General features: G+C 39.2%; 1 protein-coding gene across 1 annotated transcript in view; it reads left to right on the forward strand.

Moving 5' to 3' along the window:
- Positions 1–23,193, forward strand: part of LOC120476019 (progressive ankylosis protein homolog) — a 230,056-nt gene that overhangs the window by 48,725 nt on the left and 158,138 nt on the right. Inside the window, exon 3 of the mRNA XM_089125925.1 lies at positions 21,295–21,416. The gene's annotated coding sequence lies outside the window, so the exon portion shown is untranslated. The remainder of the gene's footprint in view (positions 1–21,294; positions 21,417–23,193) is intronic.

Here is a 23,193-nt window from a genome sequence, read left to right on the forward strand (position 1 = left end):
GATATGCTGTCCATGGCTACAGCACAGAGACTTTTACATCAAATTTTCGTTTCACCAATATGCCGTGCGATTTGGTTGTGCTCAAACAGTCAGAACGAGTAGCAGGTTCAGAAATCAATATTTTTGAAAACAGCCCATCAGAAGTGTTTATCCTTCCTTTTAACTGTATCTGTTGGAGAGTCATGATGCCAGAATAACAGCTAATTCCAGCACCACTCTTATTGATCAGTGCAAGCAAAAAATCAATGCAACTGACTCAGATGTTTAGAGTGCTTTACTTAAGGGGTAGATAGAGATTTTCAGAATTGAAAAAATACACTCACCTAAAGGATTATTAGGAACACCTGTTCAATTTCTCATTAATGCAAGTAGGAAAAAGAGGCTACAATTTGCAAGAGTTCACCAAAATTGGACAGTTGAAGACTGTCTGGTCTGATGAGTCTCGATTTCTGTTGAGACATTCAGATGGTAGAGTCAGAATTTGGCGTAAACAGAATGAGAACATGGATCCATCATGCCTTGTTACCACTGTGCAGGCTGGTGGTGGTGGTGTAATGGTGTGGGGGATGTTTTCTCAGCACACTTTAGGCCCCTTAGTAACAATTGGGCATCGTTTAAATGCCACGGCCCACCTGAGCATTGTTTCTTACCATGTCCATCCCTTTATGGCAACCATGTACTCATCCTCTGATGGCTACTTCCAGAAGGATAATGCATCATGTCACAAAGCTCGAATCATTTCAAATTGGCTTCTTGAACATGACAATGAGTTCACTGTACTAAAATGGCCCCCACAGTCACCAGATCTCAACCCGATAGAGCATCTTTGGGATGTGGTGGAATGGGAGCTTCGTGCCCTGGATGTGAATCCCACAAATCTCCAACAACTGCAAGATGCTATCCTATCAATATGGGCCAACATTTGTAAAGAATGCTTCCAGCATCTTATTGAATCAATGCTACATAGAATTAAGGCAGTTCTGAAGGTGAAAGGGGTCAAACACAGTATTAGTATGGTGTTTCTAATAATCCCTTTAGGTGAGAGTATGATTTATACCAGTTAAAGTCTGCTGAAATACAACACTGGTTCTAACACTTGAAATCCTAATAAAAGAAAGGACATTGAATTTCACACACCTAGATCACACTTGTCTGAATGTGATGTCAAACCAATTGGCATCTGCAAACAACTATCTAACTTCTTCACTTTTACTTTTAAATTACTTTTTCATTACTTTTAGTATGAAGTCAGTTTTCTTCACAACACGGGTGTGGTTCATCATAATAACTAAGTTGTCTAGAAAGTGCTAAAATACATATTTTGTCTTACATAATTTTCTTTAAGGCAAATGTCGTTTAGTTTGATATTTGGTGATATGAAGACATTCATGCATTTATAATTTTGACTTACAGTAAGTGTCCACATACTCGTTGGAGCCTCAATTGCGTCTTTATTCTTCTGTTTTCTTTTCATGGTGGATGTATTAGGAGTACAGAAGGAAATTATGTTTTATATATCTCCAGTACTCACATGGAACTTTTTATTGGATCCAGCCCTAACAAAATACTTTGATAATACTTAATAAAGAAGCATGCTGGTTCCTTTTCACACTCTAAAAAAAGAAACCCTTAAACTTCACAAGCTAAATCCAGCTCCAAGTGTCTTCCTCAATGACACCACCTCCCTTTCCCCTCATGTTGACCGTCTACAGAGGAAGAGATCCATCAGGTCTGATTGGTCTCAGGCTACTGTTTGTGTCCAAGGCAACGAGGCCTCTTTCTCTCATCTTATTCACTGAGCTCTTTAGGGGGCGTCAGAGTGCCTTGTTAGGACTGCTCAGACCTCACAGGATGAACCCTGGAGGTTACTGAGGGGTCCCTAGTAACAAGGGCGAGAAGGGGGGTTATACCCTCTGGGTGATAACCCCTCTTCAACTATTCCCGCCGAGACCTCGGGAGACACGAGGATTACTGAGGTGATGCGTGTGATTGGCGTCCTCGGCCCTCACTTCAGTGTTTAATCTGTTTCCCAGTCTCGCAGGGAGGGACCGTGGAGTTTCATATGATTACAGCATGTTTGTGGATTAGAGTCGTGTTAATATATCACATTGTGTATATGAATCTCTTTATCACTTGTACGCTCATCCGCAGGTTGTTTTTGGCACAGCTTCCAATCTACACAATAAATTATTTGACTTTTCCTGCTCTGTGGATAGGAACAGGAAAATGTGTTTTGATCAAAAGTGACAAGATTGTTTCCAAGTAAAATAGTATAATTCATCAGAGTGCACCATGGGAACTCTGCTAAATGTGACCTGGAGCGTTTGTGAATTCAAATGACATCACCATGTACTTGGTTTTAGAATGATGCTGAATAAGGAATCCTCTAAACAAATTAGCAGCAAATTTATGTATTTTTTTTTTATTTGTGCAGTAACTGAATCAGACTCATAAGACAATGATGAGAAAAAAGTTAAATATAAAAAATAATGAAATAATAACATAATAAGCTGTTCAGGGATCACGCAAAATCCTGCCTCTCATGTTTGTGCGCGATCTGCATTCGCAAATCAGTCTGAATACACCAAGCTGGTGCAAATAGAAAAAAAAGTAAACAACAGCTTACCTACTTAGATATCATTGCTTTCTGTCATGTCCAATTAAAATTACTTATGTGTAAGTCTGCAGGTTTTATATTGGATTAAAAACCAGTGAGGACGGTCTCTTTTTGGTGGTTTAAGTGCATTGCTATATGATAGAGTGTTGTGTGTGGTTGCCATGGCATATGTGGTTGCTTGTGGTGTTCTGGTTATTTATTTATTTTTTGCATTGCTCCTGTGTAGTGGACGGATGATTGGCCATTACTTACTGGCATTATCATGAGTCATAAAAACCCACTCTTAGGCCATGTTCAGACTGCATGCAAACCAGATCTTTTCAGGTGGACTGTCAACTGTTAACGTGATTAGATAAGATTTGTGAGACAAGACATAATCAATATATCTGCATGGGTTGATTACAACATGTTTCTGACATGGCTTTCAAAACAGCTAGGAAAAAATAGAGGTGCATCATATCTCACACTCCAAATAAGCGCCCCTGTCGTGTCACAGTGCATAACTCCTCCTTCGCATAAAAAACTCAGCGACTAAGAAGACTGGTATATAGATATATATTGTGTATATATTATATAGTCACAGCCAGCTTCATTGTGCAGCGAGGGGTGAAGTGTTTCTATCACAGGTTTTGACCTTTTCGTTGTGTTATGTTGTGTCAAAAATGAGAGCCTTTCGGTCCCTGAAAATGTATGTACGGTATAGACCCATTTTGAGCAGACGTCACAGTAACGTCACGGCGCTAGCTGGAGGCAAAACAAAGTGAAAACTGGAGGCGGCCAATGCAAACCAGCACAGATTCGGCTACATAATAAGGAGCTTAAATTACTTTTGTTTTTAAATGTCATCTTATTGTGTTGTTTGGTGCAAGTATCAATGAAAAATGAATATGCTGTATCTGGATTTTTTATTTCTAGAAAATATTCACATGATTAAAATCGCACCGTAATGACACTCTTTACATTGTCGTCTTCTCTGCCCTGGCAACGGGTCGGCCAATCTGGTTCTGTCCGTTAAAAATAACTTTTGGAAATAACATTCGTTGTCCTGGACAGTGAGTGACCTTACACATTGAGATAAAATCTGATTTTCTCCAGTCACTGTTAAACAACAAGCAAATAAAACTTGCTAACTAGCATTAGTGAAGAGGCCAGAGGGATCGTTCTGCCTCCACCTAAGCTCCGCCCACATAAAAACGTCACCATGTTTACCAACTGAAAAGGGGTCTACACTGGTCTTGTCCAGAAAGGAAATAAAGACATCATCAAAGTTGGACCAAATTTTGGACCAAAATGTATTTTCGATGCTTCAAAACATTTTAACCAACCCCCTGATGTCACATACTTTGATGTCTTTATTTCCTTTCTGGACAAGGACAACATACATTTTCAATGGAGGGACAGAAAGTTCTCAGACTAAATCTAAAATATCTTAAACTGTGTTCCGAAGATGAATGGAGGTCTTGCGGGCTTGGAACGACATGAGGGTGTGTAATTTTTGGTTGAACTAACCCTTTAAGAGTGATTCAAAGACAATTTGAAATCCAATTTGAGCAGCCAGGGAGTCCTGTTTGTCAAAAATCGTGTTTGAATCAGATTTCATGTGTTTTTTGTGTTTTTTGTTGAACAGACTTTCGAAAACCCATCTCAATAAAAATCTGGATCTGCAAAAAAAATGTATTTTTGCTGGCAGTCCGAACGTGGTCAGATTTTTGTTTACATATAAAATCACATCCACCAAGAAAAAAGAAAACACTTCTTCAGATGTCTGCATTGGGCAATAATCTGAAATCTCAACAACAGGTTGCTAATCTAATTACTCATAACGTCAGTTTTCACACTGTTATGTGGATATGGCATCACCTGGTGAAGTCCTGTATTTTTAGAAGCACTTTAATGCTGAAGTGCCTCTGTTAAAAAAAAATCTCAATGGAACACCTCTTAGCATAGCTAGAAATCCATCTTTTGTAAAGATCTTTAAGAATGGCATCCTGCTGGCTAAGCTACAGATCCAGTATTTCTTAGTGTACGAGTCCATATTTTTCTCTTTGAGACTTTGTAAAGACCTTAATAGTGTCACAGCATCAGTTTAAATCTGATATTGTTTGTCCTGATCCTCCCCTGCGCTTATCAGAATTAGCTTTGCCACACTGGACCTGACGCTTAATCAGGCCTCCCTTACCAGGAAACAATAAATCTTGGCATAAGTGCTGGCTAAGTGGGAATTAGTCTCTTTTGAGTCTGTCTCCCTCTCTTCGGCCCCTATCTGCAGCGAAAACAGCTGGGCTGCATTACGCGGAGGGAAGGGGGTCTGAGTTTCCTTCCTTAGGAAGACGCTGTCTACAAAAAAGCCCCAGGGCAGGCTATTTTGGCTCTTCAACAGACCACTTAAATGTGGCATGTACATGTGGCTGCCGTGGTTCATTAATAATGGACAGCTTTACCGCCAGCTGCTGTTATAGGATGCTGGGACAGGCAGCGCTGGAGAAAGTCAAGAAGGATGTGGCATTTTGATGATGAGATCAACAAGAGGAAACCCTATGCCCCTCTAGAATAACTAAATGTCTCTAAAATGTATCAAAACAAGAACACAACCTGGGGTGCGTTTCCCAAAAGCTTCGTTAGCCAACTCCGTCGTTATTAGCATAGTTCAACGAGTCGGTGTTTCCCCAAACCATCGTTTCAATGAACATTCGCAAACAGTATCGTAAAGTTGTATGCTTGGAACGACAGGTTACAAGCATAGTTTCTAGATTGCATGACATTTGGACTTAATAATTTCTTGTTTTGAGCAAAATAAGCAAGCTGACATTTAGTACAACTGGTGGCTGTGTCCAAAATCACCCACTACTCGCTATATAGTGGACTACATAGTCTGCTCGCTATTTTGTGGTGCTGTCCGAATGTATAGTGATGATTATTATACCCGATGTAGTCCACTCAATGTATCCCAGAATGCATTTTGAAAAGTAATGTACAACCAATGGTCACTAACCCAAGCCTTATACCATCATGCATTGTGGTGATCGTAAAAATGGCGGACGGACGACAAGGGGAGCAGTCTTTTGAGTGGCATCTCCACAGAGTTCTAAAAGCTGTTTTATTAAAGGATTAGTTCACTTTTGAAAAAACGTTTGCTGATAATTTACTCACCCCCATGTCATCCAAGATGTCCATGTCTTTCTTTCCTCAGTCGAAAAGAAATTTAGGTTTTTGATGAAAACATTCCAGGATTTTTCTCCATATAATGGACTTCAATGGGAACCGGATGGTTCAGGTCCAAAAGATAGTGTTAATAACAGTTTCAGATGCAGCTTCAAATGTCTTTAAACGACACCAGACGATGAATAAGGGTCTTATCATGCGAAACGATCGGTTATGTCAATGCTTATTCCAAAAATGTAACTTTTCTAAGGACAAATGCTAGCCTTTCTCCATTCTGTGAGGCGCGTTTGCAACGTCACGTAGTACGTAATTACGTTCAAAAGGTCACGGGCGACGTAGCCAGAAGTACAGAGTCAGAGTGTTTACAAGTTGAACGCATAGGTTGAACGTGAAAACTAACTCAAACGCTGTTTACAAAAAAGGAATTAAAAGGTAAAACAACGATGTCGGACGATTTTGATTCTGTACTTCCGGCTACGTCGCCCGTGACCTTTTGAACGTAATTACGTATTACGTGACGTTACAAACGCGCCTCACAGAATAGAGCTAGGCTAGCATTTGTCCTTAGAAAAGTTACATTTTTGGAATAAGCTTTGAAATAACCGATCGTTTCGCATGATAAGACCCTTACTCATCGTCTGATATCGTTTAAAGACATTTGAAGCTGCATCTGAAACAGTTATTAACTGTCTTTTGGACCTTGAACCATCCGGTTCCCATTGAAGTCCATTATATGGAGAAAAATCCTGGAATGTTTTCATCAAAAACCTAAATTTCTTTTCGACTGAGGAAAGAAAGACATGGACATCTTGGATGACATGGGGGTGAGTAAATTATCAGCAAAAGTTTTTTCAAAGGTGAACTAATCCTTTAAGAGTACTATGAGCAAGGTATTTGGGGTGTCACACTTAGGGTGTGTCTGAATCCTCTTTCGCAAGTTATAACGACGGGAAAAATGGTCTAAAAGGGTTGTATTGTCCCTATTCTCTTAATGAGAAATGGGTGGGTTTTGGGCATAACATGCAATAATTTTTAAAGGGGGGGTTGACTGCTTTTTTTCTTTGCATGATTGTGTTTATGGGGTGCAATATAACATGTATTCGTGGTTTTTCGTTTTTAAAAAGTCTTATTTTTCATAAACGTCACGTTTATTGTCAGCCGCGCTCTCCTCTGTCCTCGAACGAGTGGTTGACTTCCTGATTCTATGAAACCACTCCCGAAACACGTCGTGGGCTCAGATTGGTTAGCTTGGTCCGTTGAGTTGTGATTGGCTAAACTGTCGCTTACGTTGTCCGGAAAGTTAACGCCCATTACCTTTACGGGCACGTCATGAGCTCCGGTCCAGATGTAAATATGCGTCGAACTGCAGTATCAGTATGACCCAGAATCAGACCGAGAAAGCCGCGATGAAGCGAGTCAAACAGAACCACACCACACACGGCTCTTAATAAACGTTTCTGAATGATAATTTGCTACATTTTTTTAACTTTATACACGTTTGTTTAACACAATAGCATCTGACTGGCAACAATAGCAACTGACTGGCTACTAATGTTATAGTAATGCTACTCAAACAGCGGTGGCAAGTTTACGTTCTTGATCAAATCTAAAATAACGCCATAAAACATATATACGTGAAAAATACATACAACATTAGCACTTATACAAAATTCATGTTTGTACGCGTTTGTCGTAGACACAAAATAGCATAACTAATAGCCTAGTGGCAATAAAGCTAGCGCTGGCATTTGAAAAAAAAAAACTAAAACACAAGGCTAACGTTACGTTTGGAATTATACATATAAATACATTTAAAATGGTTAAGTCTTAGCCTACATACAAGTTGTGGCCTAAACTGCGGTTTTAAAGTTGGAACTGCTTCATGTTTACAGTTTCTCGTTGAATCCGGTGTTGAACTCGTGGAGATTCTGGAAGCTGTCTTCCGTAAAATGCGCAGCACAGAGAGCTAGATTACGATCGTCATTTTCAGGAACATAATCAAACATAAATTGTATCCATTGTTGACGAAGTACAGCGTCTGTGGGAAGTTCGAAGACACAAGACCTGACAGCTGCGTGAACCACACACTGGACGAGCTGCTGGAGCTGCTGAAATATGACCATGCCCTTTTCTGATTATTCCGGAGGGAGTGGTTGATGCAAATGTGTGGGTCAGTGACGTACCATAACCCAGCCATAGTCCCAATCCAGTCTTTTTTGTTGGCAATATACTTCCTGATTTTTAAAAGACGACATCTCTGCTTACACTGAACTTTCAGCGTTGCAACTTTGCAGATACTGTTCATGCACCAACAGCAACATTACACACTATTTAAAATGAAAAAAGTGAAATCGCAGTCAACCCCCCCCCCCCCTTTAATGGCTATAAGTAAAGCTATTTACATGGCAGAATAATCATTTTTCAGGATTATTTGATGAATAGAAAGTTAAATGGAAAGTGAGCATATGAGACTTCTTTTAAAATCATTAAACTGTAATGCTTCCAAACTTTGTTACTCTATGTGATTCAGTTGATTAATAATTTAGCATTTTAGACATTTTTAACTGATTGGCTTTCATAAAATTGTTATAAAATTGTTTCATAATATACCTATATTCATATGGACGGTTATATTGCTGAATAGATCTGATAAAAATATAAAACATTTTAAATAAAATGTATTTTAAAGCCGCATCAATACAAAGACTAAAAGTTAAAAAGAAAGAGTGTGCCAATATTTAATCATAGAAGTTGAACAAATCAACTGTATGTGACCTTTAAATAATCTATTGACCCATGACTGACAGAAAGTAAAGTTTTATCAGATTGCCATTGACCTTTCATGCTTATCTGACTCGCGTGGCTTGGGTCGCCTTTTGAAATTCTGCATGCTCCGTTTATCGGTGCTGATGAACTGCTGCTTCACGAAGACATAATTTACCTGAGACATCCGTAGGAGAGTGAGCAGCTTTGCCAAAATATATGGTAAAGTTATGAATGGTTGTATATGTTGGCAAACGTTTGATTTGAGTAGTAAGTATGTTTTCAATGTTCTTTTTGAAGAACTAATAAGAAAGTATTATCTTTAAATCATTGCTAAGCTACGCTTGCAGGATTGTTTCAGACAGACACCTACATCAAAGGCAACAAAAACATCATCAAGAACATCAAAAACGGAGATTTATGAGGAACCAAATCCCTGAGTGCAAGCTCTGAGACAACCCCCCCCCCCCCCCAAAAAAAAAAAAAAAGTCTTTTGAAAACAGAATTCCATTCCCAAGTCTTTTCTGTCACTTGTTTGTGAAACATCAAAAAATTATTCATCCTGCCTCGCTAATCTAACCCTCCCGCCATCTTCCAATTTTAGAAGCTACAAGTTAATGCCTCAGTCTCACACAGAATATTCCAGAAGCTTTGATTACTGCTCCTACAATTAAGCAGGGAGGACATTAAAGCCTCCATGCCAAAAAATGACAATCATTGTGGATTGTTCCAGCTGAACGTTTCCGTACCCAAGGATAGGATGCTGTTGAGTTCCAAAAAATGACATAAAAGTACCATGAAACTTCATGACTTGTTCACAATATCACGCATAAGCTTCCGAAGCCATGTGATAGCTTTATGTAAGGACAACGCATTCTCACCCCAAGGCGTCACCTTTGACCATGCTTCAATATTTGACGTTTTAGGCGCCCTTTAGCGTCACTTACATGACGCGATCCTACGGCGTCATCTAACTGACGCTAAAGGAAAGCGTCAGTTAGAGGACGCGGTTAGGTTTAGGTGTGGGGTGGTGGTAGGGTACACGCGATCCTAGGGCGTCATCTAACTGACGCTAGAGGGCGCCTAAAGCGTCAGATATTGAAGCATGTCCAAATGCTTCCCAAGGCGTCAGTTAGGTGACGCCTTGGGAGTGAGAATGGGCTGGTAAGGAACAAGCTGAAATTTAGGTTCATTGAAAATGTTTCCCTCAAATATTTAGACCATGACTGAAATTTGTACTCTTTTGTTACGTCCATTTACATAGATCTAGTCAATCTTCTGAAGAGTTAATGAAAACCATCTTTATGTGCCAACAAAATATTCAGCTTTACCCACATTCATCAGTTGTTAAATGCCAAACTAAATTTCTCCGCTTGCCCGTGATGTAAAGCTCTGCGTGTCATGGAAATTATGTCGTCATTTAGCTACCAAACACTCTGAGTGCAAGCTATCACCTGGTTTCTATGGCAACAGAACCACGTTAACAGCTTCCTTCCTGTCTGACTATGTCACCACACTCATTCTTATAAGGCTGAACCCTTGCGCTCATGAAGTCACTTTTCTGCTTTCAGCTGCCTAGCTAGAACAATCTGATGGTTTCAATTGCTCGTTTTATTTTTTGGGGGAGAAAAATCAAACTGTTGCTTTCAAAGGAGACCAGATTTTACGATTTTGGTTTGGCTGATAAAACTATCGTAACAATACAATTGGCTTGGCATACAGATGGAGTGATTATTGTTTTCACTCTCAAAAAGGAAAATTCTGCCATCATAGTCAGCAGAAAAGATGATATTTTGAGAAATGTTGATAATCAAACAGTGCATGTAAAGTACTATCGTAACATTTTATTTTAGTGACCTTGTTACACGTTACATATAGAAGTTACTACGTATAAAATGCGCATAAGTACATGCAACTAACCCTAAATCACGCCCTAATCTGGACCCTAACCCTAGTAAATACTGTACATGTTGTTAATTATTAGTACTTAATGTATAGACCCCTTTTGCGCCGACATCACAGTTACGTCACGGCGCTAGCTGGAGGCAAAACAAAGTGAAAACTGGAGGCGGCCAATACAAAACAGCACAGATTCGGCTGCATAATAAGGAGATTAAATAATTGTTACTATTATTAAATGTCATATTGTTGTGTTGTTTGGTGCAAGCATTGATGAAAAATGAATATGCTGTATCTGGAACTTTTATTTCTAGAAAATATTCACATCATTAAAATCGCACTGTAATGTCACTCTTTACATTGTCGTGGTCTCGGCGCTGGCTCGGCAGAACTGCGGATCGTACACACAAGTCTTGTACAGGACCATATAGGCATCTAAAGATTTATATGCCCTCAGTTTCTATTTTCGATCGGTTTCTCTATAAGGTAACCACTTGATTTAGAATTTAACGGTAGTGTGTTTCAATATTACATTTAAGTTAATATCATATTTTAAAGCCCCCCATGTTGAAAATCAAGCTTTTGATGTTGTTTATATGCCTATGTAGTGTTTTTAATATGCGTTAAGACAAACCATGTGCAAATTCACGTCAACAAACATTGCTGAGTATTTGCTCCTTAAATACGCAGTGAACCAAAAACATTGGTGTTTCTGATGTCACAAACTACCTTCCAACCAATCAGGTCAATGTGTGATCAACAATCACTCAGAGTGGATCTCTGAGCTGGTGCGATAATTTGCAGGTGGGATGGGTGGAACATGTCCCCACCACTTTTTCTCCGGGTCAATATCGTCCCCACCTCTTTTTGAAACATTTCAAGGTACGGATGTACCAAATGCTAATAAATAAAACACCTCAGTTAACTAGCAGAGCATTCATTTAGTTTGTTATTAAATAAGATTAAAAAATGTCTTTCTTTTGAAAATCATGTTGTGGATACAGTTATCTTGTGCCCCGCGCGCACGCTTCAATCTATCACTTAATAGTGTTGTGGAGACTCTCTATTCATTCCGGTGAAATCACAAAACAAAATGCACATAAATGTGTCCCTGGTTGATATACTGTAATCACTAACACAGTCTCATCCCAAAAAGTCATATAACTGACGTCTTGGGACGTTTTTTGACCATACGTCAATATCCGCCTTTTTAGGGCCCCCTTAAACGTCGGTAGATGGCGATCCCGGGCCGTCATACAACTGACGCTTTACCTTTAACGTCAGTTAGGTGACGGGTTAGGTTTAGGGTTAAGTTTAGGTCTGGGGTAGAGTTAGGATCCCATAACCTCATCTACCGACGTTTAAGGGGGCCCTAAAAAGGCGAATATTGACGTATGGTCAAAAGACGTCCCAAAACGTCAGTTATATGACGTCTTGGGATGAGACCGGGTTGTAATCACTGATGAACATATTTGGTTTTGATGGAAAAAAACAAACAAAAAAAAAACATTACACATGCAGATTAGAACCCAGAACCTCTGGTGCGCTTGTCAAAATTTCTAACCACCAGACCATTACAGAACATAAACAAAGTTTGTGGATCTATGGATTTAGTAGATAGTAGATCTCATTAAAAGACTAATTAACCCCCCGCCTTAACTGGGAGAAAAAACACGTACAACAAAAAGTTTAACTAATTACATTTAATAAAACTAAAACTATAATGCATTATAATACATTTCATGTCATATTTTCATACACTTAATTGCATGTTATTACAATAACATGTCCGAAAGCATACATTCAGAATAGACTTAAGTATTTTATTTAAATGTATGTTATTTCCATAATGTCTACCTCCTAGAAGTCTACCAGATTTGACAGTAGAAAAATGACTGACTATGTCTGAAAACTACATTCAAGTAACTGATTGATAAAACTCCTTGCCCTGCATACACAAACACAAGTCTGCACTGTGTGACCTCTTGTATTTGTTGGCCCAGATTCGAACAGCTGGTTAGTGGCAGTTAATGGACGTCCAGCTTGGCTATAATGGCTCAGGTCATCTCTCTATTAAACTGACAGCCAATGAGAACTGACCACTTGGCTGAGCTAGTCTCTCTCTAACAGTTTTTCTCTCTCTAATTGCATGCATTCACACACAAACAGTCGCACATTACAACAGACACATCACACAGGGACAAAAGCACACCAGCCCAAGTGAAAGCTTTCGCTCTCATAACGACACCTGCCTAGAGCACAGCTGACATACAACACACACAACATACACAACTGACACTCACACACACAGACCCATCCGTACACCTGCGCTTGACTGCACGCCTCCTTAATAAACGTGCAGAAGGAGTGCCACTCTTGCTGACTGCCTTGGCATCATGCCAGTCCTTGATCCTGCATGATCAGGCTTGAGTGAGTATTGCCATGGCAACAGTAACGCCATTGTTGCCAAGGGAGCAGCTGGCGCATGGTGGCAGATTAGCCCTCAAACAGATTTACTGGCAGAGAGAGAGAGAGAGAGAGAGAGAGAAAGAGAGAGAACTCTTAAACTATGGCAAGAGGCAAGCATTTGTATTTAAAAATGGCAACTTTCGTTAGTACGTCTGTAGTTAAGAGGAGCTACAACACCAAAGTTTTCATGAAATTGATGTGTAGAACAAAAGTTGTACTGTTTACATGATAGAGTTACAGGTTAGCATTTTTTTTTTGTATGCAGAGTTCAATGGGCTATATGCACGCATAAATTCCGCACGCAAGGATGCTCGTCCATTTCCGGTTGTGGAGATTAAAGCGGAGGAAAACCGAGGAAAACGGGATTATGGCAGAGTCTTCAAAATTTACTGTCCTCCAGTCTTTGAAATGAAACGTACATACGTTTAGATGTAATTTTATATATAGTTATATTTATTTAATATAATTTTAAAAAGAATCATAAACACAACGAGGGGTGTCTGTTTTATCTGTTTTTGTGACTAACGTTTCTTTAGTATAACCATGGAGTATAAAATTCAATATAAATTCTCGGTATTGCATTGGACTCTACGATCGGCGGAAGTTATCGAGCATCCCTAATGCTTCACCGGAAATACCGCCGTGCATAGAGCCCATTGTATCTAGAGCTAAACAGACTGTGACAGAATATGTGACTTTTACTGTATGGGTATACAATTCATGTTTTGCTTGATTATATATATATATATATATATATATATATATATGAAGAGTTCAGATGCAAAAGCCTCTAAGTGCCATTTGAAATTTTCTTCTAAAATGATCATTTTTATCAAGCTTGTATATTTAAGTTCAGTAATTTCACTTAAATAACAATTAATAGGTAATTATCATTGCCATTTAAGTGAAATCACTGAACTTAAATATACAAGCTTGATAAAAATTATCATTCTAGAAGAAAATTTCAAATGGCACTTAGAGGCTTTTGCATCTGAACTCTTCATATATATATATATATATATAGCCTATATATATATATATATATATATATATATATATATATATATATATATATATATATATATATATCTTAGAAACGGCTCATTTACTTAAATCTACCGTGATATTGGACATGGTGTCTGGTAATTGCATGGATGCTTGGTGATGCTATAGCATTTTTGAATTTTCTTGGAGTAGGGGTGAGCTGGGCACAAACTAGCGTGAGGCTAGTTGTAACATATCGTTTAAAACTTTGATATCTTTAAATTCTTCATTTTCTGATAGTCTGATAGAATGATAAAAAAGGTACCGTGGTAATACTGTCTGATACCATCATTGGTATTACAACATGGTACCACCACAAAACTTTTGTGTAAGGTCTGCGCTTGATTTCCCATGTCCATTTAATCTTTTAGTGATGTGGTTGACACATACTGTAGATTCCAAGCGTTGCTGGTCTAGCTGGCTTTCCCAATTCAAGATTCATGGCCATAGTTGATCTCGTAATGAAAGCAGACGGGCTCCAGTATTTCATTTGCATCGTCTCATAAATGTATCTATTACTATTCGTGGATGGGTCTTCCATATAAAACAGCTGACAATAATTATTCTAATGCTTGATGATTTACATCTGCAGTGTCATCACTGCCACACAGTCCACCAGGCTGCTGCAATAACAAACAAATTACCGGCTTTGGAGACATGTCTAGATGAGATGTTTTGACTACAGTACCTTTTGTGTTCCCTGACTCAAATAATAAACAAAATAATAAACATATAAAGGGTGATTCTTTAACTATGGTACTTTTCTTGTCCCTGGATGAAATAATAAAATCTAAAAAAATATTTTGTTTTTGTCAGACTTACTTCACCCTAAGGAGAACTTATAAAAAATGTATCATGGCTCAATCATTCTTTTTATTATATAATATGAGGCCTTTTATGCATGATTCTAAATTAAATATTTAAATAATGTAGATTTTAAGTACAAATTATAAAATGTCTATTTCAATTATACATACTATATATTGCAATATTTATTTACATTTTCTTATATTTTTCATAAGTAGAACCCTTGTCCCTTGGGTTCACTGTCATTTCCACCAAACTGTACAAAATAGAATCCTGGGATCATTGTTTTAGGTTTGAATACTTAGTAACCATAGCAATATTTGCCGTCATTTCCAAACGGCTCATATTTCACATGGACATAAAAATAACTGGATAAAATTAATTTAATAATGTGTAATTTGTGTATATTTAATTCTAACTGTAAAACTAATATTAACAGGCTAACATATGATGTATTAGAGGAATGGGGAAAATGTCATTTCCACCATAGTCATTTCCACAACAGTGTTCATTGTGGTGGTAAAGACAGGTTGTGGTGGAAATGACATTGTTCACGCTAAACAGCAAATTATTTTGGGCTATAATACTAAAACATTAATGTAAAAACAAAAAACTTACAATTAATTAAGTTAAGGTTGTAAGAAATATTTTATTATTTATTATTTGCTACAATATTGTTGGTAAATAAGAGAACTTGGGCGTTTTTTTTTGTGATGTCAGATAAAAATGCATATATATATATATATATATATATATATATATATTATTCAATACAAATCATCGCACCCAACTTAAGGGAAGGTTTCTAGACAGATTGAGAAGCCAACAGATCCTAAAAAAACTGTTTGTAGAATTTTTTTTTTTTTCTGAATCTGTCTAGCTCAAAGAGAACCATAGTTGAAGAATCACCCATAAACAAAATACCTTATTATACAGTTTTAATCGAAATCATTCAACTCGCATTGCAAAGCAGGTTTATTGGCAAAATGTACAGACTATCAGCTGTTTGCAATGAACAAATCAAACAAATGTAATTGAAATCGCTCAAAACAACAAATGTTTCAAGTGGTTTCCTCAAATTCAACTGAAAATAAAACTTTTAATGATTTCGAAATAATTCACAACAGCACAAATCTGAAAAAAAAAAGGTGTTGTCTCAAGCACATGATGCAACTCAAGGGCTTCATAAGTTGGAACAGGTTTGCTTGAGCTAGAACATATGAAATATCTGAACTGAGAAGTCAAAAGAATGGTCCAAAAAGTTAAGAGAATATATCATCACATTCCACAAAAGAACAGGATACAAAAAGATAGATAGAAAGGCACACTGTTGGGAGCATGGTTCGCAAGTTCAAAGTTAAAGGAACAAGTGGATACATTAACCTGGACGGGCCAGAAAAAGGAAGCTATCAACGGCTGCAACACATTTTCAGAGAAGGCAGGAACAGGTGACTGCAAAAGACCTGAAGTAACACTTGGTGGCAACACACACTGAAGGTTGCTCATCGCCGAGATCAACCTCCTCCGGTGTCCTCTGCTCCCGCTAAGCCACTGCAGTAGCCATCACCCAGGCCTCAGTGTGGAGCAAGCCATAGAAAGTCGACCCCGCCTGTCCAGGCCACTGCCAAAAGCAGGAGGCAAACAGAGGTGCAAATGACCCTGAGACAGGCGACCCAGAGGTGGATCAGACTGCTGTCCAGGAGATGGTGAACATCCCCCGGTGGAGGGCCGGGCGGAGAATCTTCTTTTCTTTTTGTTTTTAATGGTACCAACAATTTCAATAAGAGCAGTTTCTGAAACTTCTGGGTCCTCATGAGGTGCCTTGAGTGGTGTTCCTTTCACCAGGAGAACCCTTGAACTTGCTCAATCAGAGCTGTTTTCCTTCCTGCAAGATGGGTTGGAGCGAAGGCTGTCTCCCTCCACCCTTAAAGTGCATGTTGCCGCTATTGCCATTGCTTGAGGGTAAGTCGCTGGAAAAGCACGGCCTGATTGTCAGGTTCCTGTGGGGGACGAGAAGACTAAATCTGCCTCGCCCACTCTCTATACCTTGGGATTTGTCTCTGGTCCTTTTGGCACTTCAGAGACAACCCCTTGACCCTTTGCAATCAGCTGAGTTAAACATTCTGTCCTGTAAAACAGTACTTCTGGTTGCATTGGCCTCCATCAAGAGTGTAAGGGACCTGAATACATTTTCGGTCGACAAATCATGCCCGGAATTCGGACCGGCTAACTCTCACATGATCCTGAGACCTTGGCCTGGATACATGCCCAAGGTTCCCACCACTCCCTTTCGGGACCAGGTGGTGAACCTGAACGCGTTGCCTTCGAGGTGGCAGACCAAGCCCAGGCTTCTCTCTGTCCCGTTCGCGCTATGTGCCTTTACGTGGACAGAACGCAAAGCCTCAGTACCTCAGAACAGCTTTTCGACTGTTACGGAGACCGGGCAGAAAGGAAAGACTGTCTCCAAGCAGAGGATGGCCCACTGGATAGTGGAGCCCAAAGCATGCCCTGCCCGCCGGGTTGAGAGCCCACTCCACTAGGAGTGTTGCTTCTTCCTGGGCGCTGGCACATGGCACCTCGCTGACAGATATCTGTAGGGCTGCAGGCTTGGCGACACCTAACATGTTCGCTAGGTTTTAAAGCCTACGTGTTGAGCCAGTTTATTTCTCTGTGCTGGCTTCAACCAGCTGGTAACAAAAGTTCCCGCTCTAGTGTTGGCTTGCTGCACCACTCCCCTCCACATGGAGCGGATACGTGCGTTTTTTGCTCCAGTCGAGCTCCCCACTTAGGCGAACTCTGTTGAGTTCCTCCACACCCCTTCGGCATTCAGACGTTGCGAAGCGTCTGACGCCAGGTGATCCCAGATGCGTATTCCTCCATGACTAGCTCCCTGCAGTGAGCCCGTGTCTTTCCATTGGCAGAGTTCGCTCTACCGTCACTGCCGGTGTTGCCTCCCTCTTGTCAGGCTGGAGGAACCTCAGTCCCATTCCATATGTTGCACTGCCCCTACTGGCCAGTCTATATGTGTATTTTCCACATCGTACCTCCCTCGGGCAGGATGTGGCCTCCGCAGCATTCCTCTCCCCTGGAATGGCACTCTTTCCCTGTGTTATCCAAGCGTTCCACTGTGTGGGGTATAACGGAACAGTAGTTTGAACTCCCTATACGCAGGCCTTCCTCCCCAGTCGGTTGGGGGTCTGAGAGTGTTGCGTAGGGCGCTGGATGTGGCAGCAACCGTGGCGTTTTCCATAGGGATCCCAAACGTTGAACATGAGCGACTGATAGGGAACGTCTCGATTACTAATGTAACCTTCGTTCCCTGAAGGAGGGAACAGGATGTTACATCCCATCACCACTGTTACTGACTATTGCTGTATGATTGTTAAGATCTTGGCTCCTCAGGGAAAAATAATGAGTGCGTGCGCCCGCTTCTTGTTTATACCCGCGCTGCGGGGTGGGGCGATTCACACACGCGAGCGTTCAATGGCTCGTTCTGTGGACACTCGAAGATGATAGGGCTCCCTGAAGCGATCCCAATTACGTTGTCATGTCGACGTAACATCTCCCATTTCCTCCTTCAGGGACCGAGGGTTATATTAGTAACCGACACATTTTATAGCTCCTACACAAAAAGCATGGGGGACATATATACTCTCCTAATGGACAAGCTTGCAATTCCGCAAGTTAATGCAGCCACACTATATGTAATGGATGGGGTGACTTCTGCTCTAGGGAGCAGCCTGGCAGTTTGAAATGGAAATATAACCACTGAATCTTTCAAAGAAGGTGTTAGCGTGGTGAAAACCAGAATATAATCATATGAGTTAGTGTTTCATTGAATGTTGTATCATACTGAAGCTATAACATGTTTAAAATTTATGTAAATACTGATTTCCTTACTGTTTATTGTGGTTGTTAGTGTTAGATGTTTTGATCTGTGAACATATAGCACTAACAACTCATTTGCAACACATTATCATAACTTCCATTTTTAATTTGAGATACTCGTTGAATATTACCATCATGCTCAGGAATCTTTTCAACACACATAGCTGTGAGCAGGGAATATGAATCCTGCTGTGATTGAGTTCAGTTATAGGTTACATGTGCATCCCACTGGAATTGTAGTACATAATCTGTTGATTTGAGCGATTTATACTTACACTAAAAACAAAAATGAATCTTGCCATGAAACATTATTTATTATTGTTAGAATTATTGTTGTTTCAATAACAAACATTCTTAATATAATCTGGCTATTATTGTTGTTACAATAGAAACACAGAGAGAATAACATACAGGCTATTCTCTTTGGTTTTTACTCATTGTGATGGATGATTAAGGGAATTTGGCCTTTGTGTTTCCTCATATTTAAACTCCTGTGAAAACAAGAAGTCACAGCTAGACAATTTAATGTTCCTAGTCACCTTGGTATGCTAAAAAATGTAAACATTAATGGGAATATACTTAAGAGATATTTAAAAATATATACTTAAATATATACTTAAAAAAATCTAGGTGTACCAATAATTGTGGCCAACTTGTTTTGGAGAAAAACATTTATTTCGTAATGTGATTCCCCAAAAATCGGCATGGTCATGATTGCATGATCTTCATTAAAAATTATAATAGCCAATATTGGCAAAAAAAAAGCAAAAAAAAAACGTTCATGTCGGTTTTTGGTATTTACCATAATTAACATAGTACAACTGTATAATATATCAAAACTCTCAGTCTCTCTTAAATGTATAACAAATAAGGAAAAGCTGGCTATAGAACTACGTCAAGACTGCAAGAAATTTACAGTATATTGGACTTGATTTCAGTGCAAATAATTTCAAAATCACATCAGCATTCAAAGCATTCTGAAGTCGGTTTCCTGTAGCTATGCAATTCCAGACAGACAATTTTTACTGTAGGCGTACAAAAAGATTTATGTTCAAAAATGACAAAAGCTGGGTGGCGGATATGTCCCATCTCGCCAGAGGTCATGAACCAGGTTATGAACGAGACAAAATAATTACTGTGAGCAACTGAAAAAAAAAGGAAGCAGTAAATTACACCTCCTCTTTCAGAAAGGGCAGAATGACGTGACCATTACCAAAAGGTTATGATATGGGTTAATTGCTTTCTCAGTCCAAATGATGACACCTCTAAAGCAAAGTTTATCTGGAACAGCTGTGGCTGATCTCTTAGCACACTGCAAGAGTAATGACAGGGCACAGGGTGAGAGAAATGTCAAGGGCCATCCTGTGTTTTCGCCATGCACTTCCATGACCTAAAATCCACATCAGTTTCAGTTAAGCTGCAAATGGCAGTCTTGTTCGCCAAATTGTTACGTGAAGATGTGCATCAATTCACTTAGGGTTTCTACTACTGAATTTTGAACAAAAACAACAACAGAGCCAACACATGACATTGTGTTTATTTCTCAGGGCTTGTTTCCCAAAAGCGTTGTGAGCCTAGTTGACCGTAGAGAACACTGGTGGAAATGGTCTCCACGATCAAATGGTCTCACAATGCTTTTGGGAAAGAAACAAAACGAATTAAGAATGCTAGGAACTAAGGCAAACCAGTGGAAGCAAAACCAAAACGGACTACTATACATGTTACAAGCTCAAGATTGTGGGCTCAATTTCTCGTATACCATAAAGCCAATCATCGTAAGATGTTTGGGATAAAAGCACCTGCCAAATTTATAAAAATAGAGAGTCCCTTAGATGACTGTCGCCCCACATCAGATGAAAAGTTTCTTCCTCAGGCACGTTCAAACATGTCCTCCCTAACGCAGAACACTGCTGTGGGATTTAAGCCCTATTACGGATCTCTGTTTACATCTCTGCAGAATTAGCTTCATTACATTCAAGGGATGAAAACTAGAATCGTAAATATTAAATGAACATTGCCAGAACACTTTAAAATATAATTTTTGGTTACTTTGAATAATAATTATATTATATTTAGTTAAATATTACTCGTTCAATCTGACATTAAACATAGCTTTTAATTTGTGTTAATCTATGCAAAAAGAAAGGTAGTGGAATGATGCATGTAAATTGGTTGCCAGGGACAATGGTAAATTACATAGTTCAGTGGAATTATGCAAAAATTTCAAACACAGAATGCAACGATTGCTCAAACAGAATAAAGGATTTTAGAGAGTAAATACTCAGTTAGAAACACTCGAGTTAAGTATGATTTAGAAATGTTAACTCTAATTTTGAAAAATGAACCCAAATCTATCAGAGATTCTCAACAGGAGGCCGGATCCCACAGGATGAAATATTAAATAATAATGATTTTTCTTTTAAATATATTAAATACAATTTAAATAAATTGTAATATAATTGTTACGGAATGTAGACTCAGACACACACACACACACACACACACATACTGTATATATACTCACCCGTTCTCACCGAACTTTACTGACAGCAACTGAGAAGAGCGGTGAGAACGGGTGAGTAGGCAGTTTAGAAAACCTTTGGAAGCAGTGAATATTTGGTGACATGAGTATCCTTATCTTACAGGTCCAGGAGATTGTGGATGAGAAGAAAACTAGAGGAAGACGAAGGCACTGGAAAACATTCACAGGATGGAATCGCTGTAGATTATCAAGGAGTATTACGCTGTTGAAATCACTGGAGATCAGGTATGAGTCCACTTTGCAAAAACAAAACCGGACCGACAACAAGCTGGGACGACGTATGTGCATTTATGGCATTTATCTATAAACATATTAAATATATTTTTTGGTATTTCTGAGGTAATTATGATATGCTTTCAAACTTTTTTTATCAACCCAAAAATGTACTTTTTTCTATTTACTGATTGACTTTCTCTGAAGTTGAAGTTTTCAAATTGATTTTTCTTTACACTTTTCTTCATCTATCCTTATATTATGTCCTTTATTTTTCTGTGTATTTTGTCAAAATATGTATTCCTGCAATAACGAGAAAAAGTTGCCTCCTGCAAAACACAGCCTCCAAAACAATTTCCACATAAATGTGAAAAATAAAACAAAACAAAAATGTATCTACTGAAGCTCGTCAGGCCAAATGTGAATCAGATCAAAACACGGATCAACATCGGCAGAGCGTTTGAATTATGGAGAGACCTCTGCTATTTTTAGTGATAAATTACAAGTTTTCAGATATGCTGAAATAATGGTAAACTAGCAAGGTAAACTACAACATATACTGTATGAGACATGAAATAAATACAAAAGACTGTTCCAGGATGACAAAAAGTAGGTGCTTTAGGATGTAATATTTATTTTATGTACTAGATCTACTGTCTAACGTCACTCATCCCACTACTATCAATTAATACACATTTCCAGACACGTTCAGTACAGTGATGTTACTTCCTATGATTGTAAGGCCTGTTCACACCGGGACGAATTTCACTTGCGATATTCGCCGACGTTTAACGCCTCGTGACTAAACAAAGGGCGCCAATGTGAGTGTGCACACCGATGCGTAAAACGCCACGCATAAAAGCGTCATTTTTAAATAACACCTCGGGTTAGTTTTTTTAGTTTGACGCACCGCGTCAAAAACTATCCGACCAATGAGATTGGTGCTTTTGCTCACGTGTTTGGAGCTTCTGAAGTTACAGTAAAACACAACTTGGGGGCGCTCAAACACAAAACAGTCTTGCCGAGCACACATACGTAACAGCGAAGAAGGTCTACACTGAGTAGCGTCGCCTTCTACACTGCCAGGAAGAAATAAGACGAGGAAAATGCAAGGCAAGATGAATGTAGAGCTGCTCGTCTCATTGGTGTTAGAACAAAGAACTATGACAAATGTGACAGCGACTACAAACATCTTGATAAAAGAGAACTATTATGGAGTGGTATTGCAGAGCAAATGGGCGCCATCTAATGTCAGGGAATGAATTTGCATGTTCCCTCGGCTCATCGTCACCGAAAATCGCTTAGGTGTAAACACAAAAAACGTGTTGGAAAAACTCTAGCGAATAACGTGTGCCGATATTCGTTCCGGTGTGTACGGCCCTTTAACTGTTACTGAAATTGTTCAGTCTAGTTCACTAACCGTTTTCGTTATCATATTATACCTTCACCTATGTTGACATTGCTGATTGTGAAAGATACACAAATAGTTAGTGAAATGCCTTATGCTAGATAACCCCACAAATGTAACGTGTTCATGGTACGAGCATGGAGCATTAGTTCAACGTCAATCTGATAAAAGTATCTTCTTATTGTAACGTTGCAGTGGGAGTTTACATGAGTTTACAGAATGTTGTGTGATGCTTTCTCCGGTGTGTTGAATGTCTCAGTGTGGCCGTGTGATGCTCGCTCTTGTGTTCGAGCACGCGCAAGAGCACGAGCGCTCTTGTAAAAATTGGTTGCAATCTGAAACATCACCGATAGAGGCTGCTAAAAAATACATATAGCACCT

Source organism: Pimephales promelas, chromosome 22 (genome assembly GCF_988280905.1).
Source record: "Pimephales promelas chromosome 22, fPimPro1.hap1.1, whole genome shotgun sequence".
NCBI classification, from domain to species: domain Eukaryota; kingdom Metazoa; phylum Chordata; class Actinopteri; order Cypriniformes; family Leuciscidae; genus Pimephales; species Pimephales promelas.